Raw genomic sequence first — 12,237 nt, forward strand, 5'->3', positions numbered from 1 at the left:
TAAATAAATAAATAAAAGTTTGCAAACATATTCGGTGGACAGCAACGTAAAAGAGAGACAGATTAAATCACATAAACTCAGCTTTGCTCTTTCAGACCTACATCTCCAAGGGGGCTGTTTTTAAATAGGAGTCTCTCCTTTCTTACAAATATCACTTACTATTTGCATTGTGCCTGACAGGATCGCAATCACTGAGGCAGTGTTCAGTGTTTTTGCCCTTGGGCGACTCACACAATGACCAATCACCACTTCTATTGATACATTTTAATTGGTGTGTGATATATGTTGCTGTAAGACTCTAATTTGCATAGCAAGCATAAACAAGCCTCACAGTAAATCACACAGCGCTTTATAAGGGAAACGCAAACAAGTAATGTTGCATGGTTCGCTTTGCACTGCTCCTTTATGGTTGACCAGCTCAATGTGCCTCCTGCTGAAAGGTAATATGCATGACACATTTCCAGGCACTAATTCATTTGTTTTGTAATAGGGGAGCTAACCTGTGCCGAAAACATGGGTGCAGTGAGGAAAACATAAAGGTCCTGTTAATCCATGGCTAATCAAAAGGGCACAGGAAATAACCCAGCAGAAGGATTTTGTCATATTAATTAGGGTGAGGCTTGAATATGTGCGTCTATAAAAGCATGCTCATAAGGCAGGGCACAGTGCAGACTCGGCATTATTATTCCACCAGACTGCTGTGACACTGTTATTGCGAGGATGCAACCCATAGCTGGCAGCTAAGGACCTTGGAAAGCATGGCTAATGTCTGGAGAAAAATATGTATTTATGTGTCTGAAATCCAGTTGATTAAGGGTTCTTGAAGCAGCATTGTAGTCGATATATGAGAAGATTTATTTTTGAAGTATAGTAGTAATAGAACTGATGAACTGTGATGTTGATTACTAGGCCCTTAAGGGTCCACACTTGAAAATAATGTTGTTGACTCTGACCTGCTCAGGAGCAAGTACTTCACATGTGACAAAGCATTAGAATTATAGATGGGGAAATACACACAGGCTGCATGCACACAAAAGAATGCAATTTCATTTCTATCAAACAAATTTAATCTAGAGTTGAAGTTTATGCTATTATAATGCACTGATGGAAAAGCACAGGGAAAATCCTACGAAATGTCAAGCACTGCTGCACATCGGGAAAAAAAAAAATCTTCAACAGCCACAGCTACTGTGGGCACAGATAGCGTGTCAGCCTTATCAGCCGGGGAAATGTTCAGTTCCCCTGCCTAAACCAAAGCTATTACAATCCCAAATAATTAACTTTCAGCAGAAGAGCCAGTTGTCGTGACAACTCATACGAGAAGATCAACATGTAGAACAATTCAAATCAAAAATAGCTCATTTTCACAATGAAGAGAAAGGTTGTGGAACTTTTTTTTATAGACTTCAGGCAACCAAGCTGTTCTCAGATAATGACATAGTGCACTTTAAAGCGATATTATTATATTATGATGAGCTTTGGTAACGTTATTCCCACCTTTTCTGGTTATCATTTTTAGATAGCACACACACAATCTATTTACTACAATTTTAAAACACAGATTTATACATTGCAGCCTTAACATAACACTTAATTACAATCTTTCACTTTCCACATTAATAAATTATTGCATTCATTAACAGGCTGATTACAAAAATACACACATTTTATTTATTTCTATATTAAGTTTGTAATTTGTTCTAATGTGACTGTAGTGGAAAATTATGTGTTGCCAAAGCAAAGTGCTTTTTATCACCTGTTCAATTTGTGTTTGTGTTTGTCGGCATACAAACACAGTTTGTCAGTTGGAAAATACTCCCCCACAATGTACAAACCAATAAATTAACAAAAACAAGCAATAGGGGTAAGTTCCATACTTTTAAGTTTTTTCACTTTGTTGTACTAGTGTGTTTGCCTTGCCTTCCTGTCAACCAAACTTTTGTGTAAGTTGTAAGTTGTCCATTTTATCCAAACACAGACTTAGAATATCTTAAAAGTCATCTCAATGTTGAAAAGTTAACAGCCATATCCAGCAGAGAAAGAAACAATCTTTTTTAAAGTCACTATATTCTCAGTTCACTCAAAGTGCGGAAAAGTCTGCTCCAGTTCTACGCTGCCTCCATATCAGCCCTGTTAGTCAATCATTACTCCGTTTATGTCTTCATCTCACTGACAGACTTCAACAGGCGTTAAACCAACTCAGGTAATATGGCCTAATAAATCGGGACCAATAAAAAGCATTTAATTGTGAATGTCAACATGATTAATTGTGCACTAAAATCCATGGGAGACCTCCCAGTCATGGGGGCAGTGAAAAGGCATTTTGCATTTCAGCATAACTGGCATCAAGACAGGCAGTTATGTGAGTCCATCCATGGAATGGTATGAATATCAAATTAATAATTAGTCATGTAATTTCTCCTCAGGAATTACCACGCCTCAAACTGGTTGGTGAATTTAATTATTAGCAGCTTTTTTGTTTCCATGTCCTTCTCATTACTGTCAGGATTGATGTAACATAAACTTCATTAAAAATTAAAGCAAGAGTCTTAATTATGAGGATACAGTGACTGAAGTTAGAATTAGCCAACTCAGTGATGTGCAAATGAGAGCATTATTTAAGAAACATGCTGGAAGTAGTTATGCTAATTTCAAGAGTTCACAGTAGCAGACCTTTTCACTTGCAGTTGCATATTCATTAAACACACTATGCAAATTTAATGTAGCAGTCTTAGTAATGCCTTGTTAATTTATTCAGATTTGTTGAGTACGACTTGTAAAAAGTACCAATTTAATTACCCCATCTCCTTGGAAGGTAAGGGATACGGCCAAGGTTTTAAACTGTGTAAATCAGGATTAGTGTGGTTTGATGGGAAAAAAGGGAATGAAAGGACGCTTCTGCTAATAGCCATGCTCGAAAGACATATTGATTTACTTAAAACATGATCGAAGTGAAAACCTCTAAAGCGCCCTCAGCCAGGCAAAAGAGATGAGCAGCATGCTGCTCCTCATGATGAATAACATAGTGTCAGGCCCCCTTGATTCTGAGGATGAGCTTGTTGTCTTTGTGTTGAGTTAGAAACCTTACACTGTACTTTTTCAATGAGCAACTTGTAAGAGATTTGTATAACATAGCTCCACTGCAGCACCCACCGGGATTCAGTGCTACTGAACGCAACATACTGTATGTATCTGTTGTGTACGTTTTAATATAGTTTTGGTTTATATAACTGAACCCGTTAAAACATTATAACCTGTTTATGAGTACAACACTCATCTGAAAGATGCAGGTGGAAAAGCTGTACAACACACAAACTATACAAACATCCATCAGATCAGTTCATCTGCATAATCTACAATTTGATTTATTTCTCACTTAGACAGGACACATGCAATGTCACATTACTGAAAAAAACATTGCTGTATATCATGTCAAATTTGGAAGTACAGTGCCAACAAGATAAAGGACAAGAAAGTACCCCTTCAAACTGATTTGTGGACATGACAAGATTTTCTATTCTGTTTTCATGATCAACTCCCAAGTCAATCTCCAGATCTCAACACTCGAAGTGCAGCTACTGATGTAAAACGTTTCATTTTCCTTTAAGTACAAGCATCTGTATGTAAAGTTGAAACATTCCTAATTTGAAATCTGTAACTGTTGTGTCATAGCATATAAACTGCTGGTTCATTGAAAGGTGACTATTACAAACAACACTGCAATAAACATTTGCATCTGAGAGCATATTTACTGCATTGGAACAAATCCAAAAATAAAGAATTATGGCACAAAGAGAGGTGTGTTCATTAATATGCACTTCTAATTCAATATATAAACTCCTGAAGAAGAAAATAAACATGGCTGCAAATATCCAGGCAAAGCCTATTTATTATAATAAACCCACATTTCATAGTCACATATTCACAGGGAGCATGTTTTCTGCCAACAACCTGACGACGCCTTCACAGAGGAACCCGAGAATAAGAAAGGCAGAGGAGGAAAGCTAGTACAATGTGCGACCAAATAATCTTGTTAGTTTCAAGTGGTATGGTCAGCTTTCAGTGACTTGATGTTAGTCCTCAGGGACTGAGTTGAAAGACTGAACTGGAGAAAAACATCCTTGGGGCCTGCAAGTCCAATCATTGTGGGGGTGCAAACAACCTGCAGACGAGCACTGAGGGCCACACAGCGCTGACCGTGGCAGAATAGAGCTCACTAACTACTCCACTCCAGGAGATAATTACACTGGCTGGGTGTCTATTGCTTGTGCCTGCTCATGACTCCCAGTTGTGCTGCAGGACTCCCTTGGGGTGTGTCTGTGTGTGTGTGTGTGTGTGTGTGTGAGACTATACAAGCACATAGGTCAACACTGTCCCCTCTACTTTGCTGAAAACAAAATAAATGTTCATGGGTTTGATGCAGCCATCCAAACAAAAATAAAGTAAAGACATGAAACCTGTTAAAACACACAATTAAGCTGCTCAGGGTTATATTTATTTTGAACTCAAGGAAAGAGCCTAACTTGTTTTTTGTTTTTTTTCCTCATTGTAGTATCCATAAATAAAAAAGACACTCTGTACAGTATAAACTACTGAAGTGTGTAGGCCTCTGAGTTGATTACATAAATATTGCATTACTCAATTATTTATGTGTTATTAATTAAAACACATTTTTACTTGAAAAGAAAAATATTTGGACTTTCCCTTAATATATCGAAGCATCCTTTAACAGCATAAACAGATATTATCACTCTTCATGCTTAGGGTCAAAATACCCTTTTATAGTCTAATAAAACTAAATAAATATTGTAATATAGGACTTATTCAGATGTTTTCACCTTTTTCTTTGGAGGTGGGTGAATTGTAAATGTGATACCTGAGACAATAAAAATCACTAAACTTTACTACAGCCCCTTTACTCTACTGATTTAACCAAATATCATTTGACATTTACTGACCTCTAGCTCGTCTCTTAACACATACACACACACATACACACACACACACATACACACACACACACACACACACACACATTAAGTGTAGTTCATGTTTAGATAGGCAGAAATTACTAGTTAGTTTTCATTACATGTTTTCAGTACATGGGTTCTAGGAGGCAGGGCTATAGGCTCCCTGGTACAATGGATGTAAACATTTTTATTATCCTGTCTACTGCTTCAGTTTTTCCACATTATTCTGACGCTTATGGTGCTGATGTCAAAATTAAAATGCTAAATATTCATCCCTTTTGAACCTCCAACTAGGAGATGACTTAATATACACCCTTTATCATCTTGAGGGCAAGCATTTCCATTTTCTCTCACTAAGAGTGACAGATGTGAGCCATCCCACCGACCATAATTAATCTGTGTTTAAAATGAACAGGCCACATGCTAGTGGCACCATAGCCCAGAGTCTGAGGGCCCGTGTCACAGTGATAGCCGTCTGGCCCCATGCATCTCAGTGTAATTATCCCATTGCCATGAATAATGGGACAAGGGGGATCCGAGTGATGCTTTGATAGAGATGAGATTAGTTTAATCAAGTTCATTGCTTGGGCTAGGCCAACGAATCTCATCATCCTTCCTCTCAAATCACCAGATCCTCACCCCACCCGCCAAAGCTCCTTTTACACCTGCCACATTAGCCAGAAAAATTTATGACATCGTTAGTTTTGAGTGCTACCTCCGTTAGGACAATGCATACTTAAAGCAGAACCCTATTTGACAAAAGGATTCATATTAAAGAGGGCAAAGGCAGAAGCACTGAATCTCTGGATGGTAGTGATATCATATGCTCTGAAAGCACATTTACAGCACAAAAAAAGTGCACATGTCATATTAATTATGTTATATTACAGTAGTGCTGGGAGCCAACCTATTATTGTAAAATTGTTCAATAAAATTCTGTATTTACTCTTGGGTTAGATGTATGACATATTTCAGATACTTCATTCATTCATATATACTCTTGATCATAACTGAACTATCAAGCATTATGTTCAAATTATTATGAAACTGTTGGTTTTCAATAGTTTAGACACCTCTCATTAGAAAGTCAAACATGGGATTTATCATTGTAATGCGTTGCCACCCTGAGGCAGATATTCATGTAAAACAGAAAGAACATCACAGGGCATTCTGTGTATTTACAGACAACAAATCATGTTTGTCAAAACTGACAAAGCCAGCATGAGACAAAGGCAGTGGACTCCTGCCGTGATCTTAGTTAGAAGAAATCCATAAACACACGTTCCCTGCAGCGCACCATCATTCTCTGCAGCTGGCCTGACGTCAGAGGACAGGGCTTAAACTGTCCACAGAGGACAACAACTTTGCAAACAAAGCCCCAAGTCTAGCCTCTCAGAAGTCCCGACTTTGACTCTCTCCTAGCTTCATGTCAACACACCGCTCTGCAGCCCCCTGCACAAAAAATACCACTATTACAGCACAATTTGGGAGTCATTCATCAAATCAGACATAGGATTAATTAAGCCTGAGGACTGAATTAGCCTCCCGCTTCACTCATCAAGGTGTACCCTTGGCCTGGTGTTGGCTGGAGATTTGGGGGTGGGGTTTCATTTCACTACCATGTGTTTAGTACAGTGAACATTCACGCTGTGACCAAAAAAATCTAAATCCCTTTATCCCCAATTTACATATGATGTATGACAATACAAAACTCCAGAGGGTAATGCAACCGCAGTGATTCTCATCACATATTAGCTTTATGGCACTATACTTACCAGGTGGAAAGGCCTGGTAGTGAGAAAGTTAGCAAAAGATTCAATGACAAAAACCCCTATCCCTGCAGGTACTTTTTATATCAGTAAAACAAAGACACACATCTGTTTTACATGCATGTTGCCTATTGAGTATCACACCTGATATGTTACTGTGACATTCAGCCTTTCAGTGTTGTTTACAGTTGAATCATTTCACAGCCAAGACGCGGACAGTGGCAATACAAGCACAGCAGACAGACAGGACACTTGTCTTTTTATTAAAACATGATGAAGGTATGTTTTGTGTTGTGTGTAATGACGGCCTGTAGGCTAATAAGTAAAGATTCCCTCCCCTGTGTGCAGAGATATGACACACATACGATCATACTGAGTTCATTAGTCCATAGCATCCTGTCCCTCACTGGAGAGGGTCATGCGTTTGATGAATGGACTGTGTAGCATGTAGCTTCAGGCTAGGATTCAGCACCTCAAGAGGCAGCGAGGACTCAACTATGGCTAGAGTGAAGAAAAAGAAGAAAGAGAGGAGGAAATGAGGAAGAGAGACAGGGAGAAAGAGAAAGATGAATTTGGATTACCCAGGAGTTCAGTCCCCCCCCCCGAGTCCTGCATCCAAGAGACATTAGGAATCTAATGTGCTATTATTCTCCATCACCCCCCTAAGCCTAAAACGTCTGTCCTTGGGGTGTCTCCAGTAATAGACAAGGGCTTTCGGACCCTTCGCTAAGACAAGATAGCAGCTTCTACAAGGGCCCTTGACGTCCTGCCGACTTAATCTGCAAGTACTTCTACAAAATTGACATTGCCTAGAGAGTAGAGCAATCAGCAGACACAGTGTTACAGAGCATTTATATTTCAGCGGTGCTTCCAGAGACTGTGTAGCCTGACCTTTAGGAGGCCTGGCAAAGAATTGCTTTTTAAACTGCTATTTCTAACTTTTTTCCATTTGAGTTTATTCAAGGTTACCAATAGGGGGGCGAATGATACCTGAACATTTGTGGCTGTGTTACTTTGAGATATGTGTAGTTAGTATACCGACAAAAGTAGCATTCACAGTATTTTGATGATCATCTTTGTCTCTTTTCTTACATTTTAAATGTATAAACTGCTTCATAACAACACCCCATGGATTTAATCAGTTCATCTTTCACATGAATAAAGAATAGTATATTAGAACAATAAAACCATGTGATGCTAAATACTACAACTGCTTCCCTTTTACTATCCTATCCTAAGTTAGTTTCAGTTTATTAGGTGGTGGACATGAGGCACATATCTTTTATGACAGCTAAACATAAAGCGGTGGAATTAATATTCACAATATTTAAATCTTCAATTGAAATAAAAAGGCTCAGGGCTAAGGGCCACAGGCAGTTTAAGGAAGTTAAGTGAAGTGAAGGCGAGACAAACAAGACAAACAAACACAAAAAGCTTTAGATATTTTTAGGGATATGTTGAATCACAAAATTCTGAGATCATTGTGATTTGGAAAGAAGCTATAGACAGAAAACATTTCTCAGGATAAAGAGCACAATTCTATCAATATAGACTGATGCTTTTGCTAAACACAAATTATTTCTGTACTATTTATTCCGTTTTTATTATTATTATTATTATTATTATTATTATTATTATTATTATTATTATTATTATTATTATTATTATTATTATTATTAGGGAAAAGACAATATTGTGGTTACAGTCCAGTCTTTAAAAGCTAAAGCTCACCAGCACCCGTGCAGTAGAAAGAGGGCAAATCAGTGAGGATTTTTTCACAGCATCACAGAATAATTGTTAATAATGACCATAAATGCAATATTCATGATACTCATTTTTAACATGAAAGATCTGGTAATGGAGGCATAGTATTTGATGTTGTATTTCTACTAATTGAATTAAATCTAGTCAAAGAGCAGAAATATTTGTCTTAAAGGCTTTTAGAGCCCCAGGTTCTGATTATAAATGCATCCTGTTAAATGAAAAGAATATATCTTGATTCATCAATTATTGATGACAAAGACAAAAATATACTATGGATGCTCATTAAATTAAGAGAAATAATGTCGCGGGACGTCATAGTAACTACTCTGCAATGGGAAATGCCCGTCCCAATAGATCCCTCACAACAGATAGTGGAAACCATGCAACCTGTTTAAATAGGACGTTTCTGTGCTAAAGTGATGGTGTGGTCTGAACAGATGGTCAAACCTGTGCCTTTCACTACTGTTTCTGTTGAGCAATTAAAAGTTTCTGGCTGTTTTTCTCCCTTCCCCCCAAAGTACAGATTGCAAACATGACAAGAGGTCAAATATCTGCAAGGGATAAAGGAGTGGAACAACTGTTCCACAGAGCGGCTATGTCCTCAGCTGGTGTGCAAGCGGACGTCTATTCACCTGAACGAGGACTAGTAATCACCCCACACCAAAGTGAATAATTAGTGTAATAATTACCAGGCTTAAAATGAATCTGCGCGCTGCCCTTTCTCACAGTGCCATCAAGAATAACAGGTGTTGTAAGTGCCTCGAAGGGACAGAGATTAAAGATTATTTCGTTATCCCGGTTCTCCTTCAGGCACAACTGTCTTGTGTTTTATCCTGTCATCCACAGCGAGGGTCATGTGGGGGCTCATTTTCTTCTAGCTTGGCAGTTTTGGGAGCTACCCATTTGACAGAGAGTGAATGTTGTTTAATCTGGGAGTGTGAGCCGTCCTTGAGCTTCCTGGACACTCTGTGTCCACATAACCTCCAGCTACATGGAGTTAGGATGGACTAATGGCTATTATTAGCAGCCACGCTGTGAATCTATACGGCATTGACATGTTGGTGTGTGTTCACAAAGTATAAACAAAGGAAATGTCAAGATGACAATTGCTTTTGTGTATTAATGTTAACATAACAGACTCTTATTATCTTAGCACCATGCTACAGCACAACAACTCCAACTTTTCACAGTGATGACCATTTAATAACTTCAGTTCTCTTATTAAAAAAGGGGCACAACTTATCTGATTTTCTTGGCAGTCTAGTGGCTCTATATACTCTCTGTTTTGACTTAAGCAATGAAGCAAGTGAGCCTAGGGGTGTTTGTTCTTGTAAGAATTACTTAAAGACTTGTCAAGATGCCACAACTCATGCTCAGTTCCCAGGCTCTTTCAGTGTTTGTTATTCAGACTTCCTGTGTGTTTTTGAAATCGCTACAGCAGGTGTAACAGATCTTAGACGTGGCAAATTAAATATTTGTTTCCGATGTGTTTGTGTTTTAATTATAGTCAGATTAGAATAGCCCCCATCAGGATTTTTAATGGTAATTTTATTTTCTGGCATCACCATAACAGTGCATGAGGCACCTTAATGCCATGATGTACAGCTACATAAATGCTTATTTGTATGGAATTCTTTGCTGTTTCCATTCTGCAATGAAGACAATATGTGAATGTCTATGCAAAATAAAGATGAATGTGCAGTTGAAGCATTGGTTGATTGTAGTATCAGTATGACATCCTGCACTTTATCTTTTACTGTGCTCTGTTGTCTTATAATGTTGTATCATTCGTTTCCCTGACAGTGATTTAGCATGCAGCCATCTACCCCATTGACCTGTGCTGTGTTTAAACGTAACCTTCTTTTAGCCCTAGCCATCATTTGTCACCTTTGAGCTGTCAAATACACACAAATTGGACATAACTTGCCATGGCCAGTGACAGCAAGACACAGAGGGGCTGCAAAACAGAAGCAGGGCAATCAGCAGCATCTATTACATTTACATGGTCTGGGAAGGTTAGCAAGATTTTCCTGAAAGATTACCACCTCTAATTTCTTTGGGGACGATGGGACCTTGGTTCTGCTGCCAAGCCTGCTTTTCAGGTCAGGGCCCCCTGAATGTTAACTAAGACCCAAGAGCAGGTCAGCAGGCAGGCCAAGGGACCAGAGGAGTGCCTGCGCCCTGCTCTTACACTGGCGGCCAGCAAGTCGTGCAGAAAGTTGCCATCCATCTTTTGGCATAATGCTAATGATCCATTCTGGGAGAGGTCTGTGGTTAGGAAAGCTATCCAGGTAGTTCTCCATTGGTGCTTCCCTGCTGCTAAGTGCAATGCCAACTCTCAAATCTCCGCCAGCAAAAAAACAGACTCACTTACCAAAAAATTCTCTAGTATTTCTTCAATAGGAGGCAGAAGAGTTTCATGTCCTCTCAAGTGTTCGTCAGCCCTCTGGTTGCCTTCTTTCAGCTATGCTGCAAGAAAATTTCATGTGGTGCCACAAATGGTGCCTTCTGCTTTGAGTTGTTGTTTCTTTTTTTTCCACTTTGATCCGAATTACAAAACAGTTTCATCTCCATCTCAAACTGTGATGGGCGCAGCAGTATGTTTCTGCAACAGCTGTAGCACTAGAACATGTGTCTTTACTAGTTATACTGCACAAATGCAGAAACATAAAATAAAGAAGTAGAACATGCCCACGTTAAATGACTACTTTACATCATCATGATATAATGCTTACACCTTGTAGTATACAATGTATATATAATATCTGTCAGTACTGTTAGGCCTCACAGCACTTCACTTTAAATCCAGCCAAGAGTATATTTTAAACCATGGTTTATGTTTGATGAGAAAATATAATTTTTTAATGGCCATATCAAAGGTAAAGAAGACAATATAATATAATAATCTTCAGCAGTGTGTCCTAAGTCATTTTATATAATTTGGTTTACAATGAAATGGCCAATTAAAAATAACTGCATACTTTGTTAATAAAGCAGCAGAGAGACTCGAGGGAACATTTCATTGGCAGTTAATTATGCAGTCTGCTATTCTCAGATGTTTCTCAGCAAATGTACAGTGAGACTATAAAACTGTTATTGTACTCTGGATCCATTTCATATTTGCATAACAGAAAGCGCACCTTTTTTTTTTTTTTTCTCTGCTGCCACATGCAAAAACTCAGCATGCCTAGAAAAATGCTGGGGTTATTTGTATCTGTGGAGATGCCTTAGCAGTAAGTCGTACCACGCTGGATTTAGTTTCTATGACATGACAAGGTGGTAATCCCCAAGGTTTGATCTTGAAAACACAAGTACAATCATATATTTATGTTGTTGTTGTTGTTTTGTAATCCACACATATACAATACAAAGAAGAAGTAATGTCCACTATGTACAAGAGCTAAAGTATAGTACAGTAATAAGGAATCCACCTTTTGCACATCCATGTGGTGATCTAACTCTAAATGTTTCCATTTTCATGTATTTTTCACAATCTACACTAAACAAAAATATTTTTTAAAATGCTTTTACTTCTTCTCTGAGTTGTGCTGCAAAGCCTGATGTGTTCGTGCCTTTCTGTGGTAAATGATGCTTGAAAATATCACTCACTGTTAACCATATGGTCTCATGCAAGAGGTCAGAGTGTTTCTGAGGGTTAATATCAAATGCTTAAACATAGACAAGAGGGTACAGCGCATATTAATGACTCTATATTCCCTTGTGCAATGAAAATC

The sequence above is a fragment of the Anabas testudineus genome, chromosome 6 (genome assembly GCF_900324465.2).
Source record: "Anabas testudineus chromosome 6, fAnaTes1.2, whole genome shotgun sequence".
NCBI classification, from domain to species: domain Eukaryota; kingdom Metazoa; phylum Chordata; class Actinopteri; order Anabantiformes; family Anabantidae; genus Anabas; species Anabas testudineus.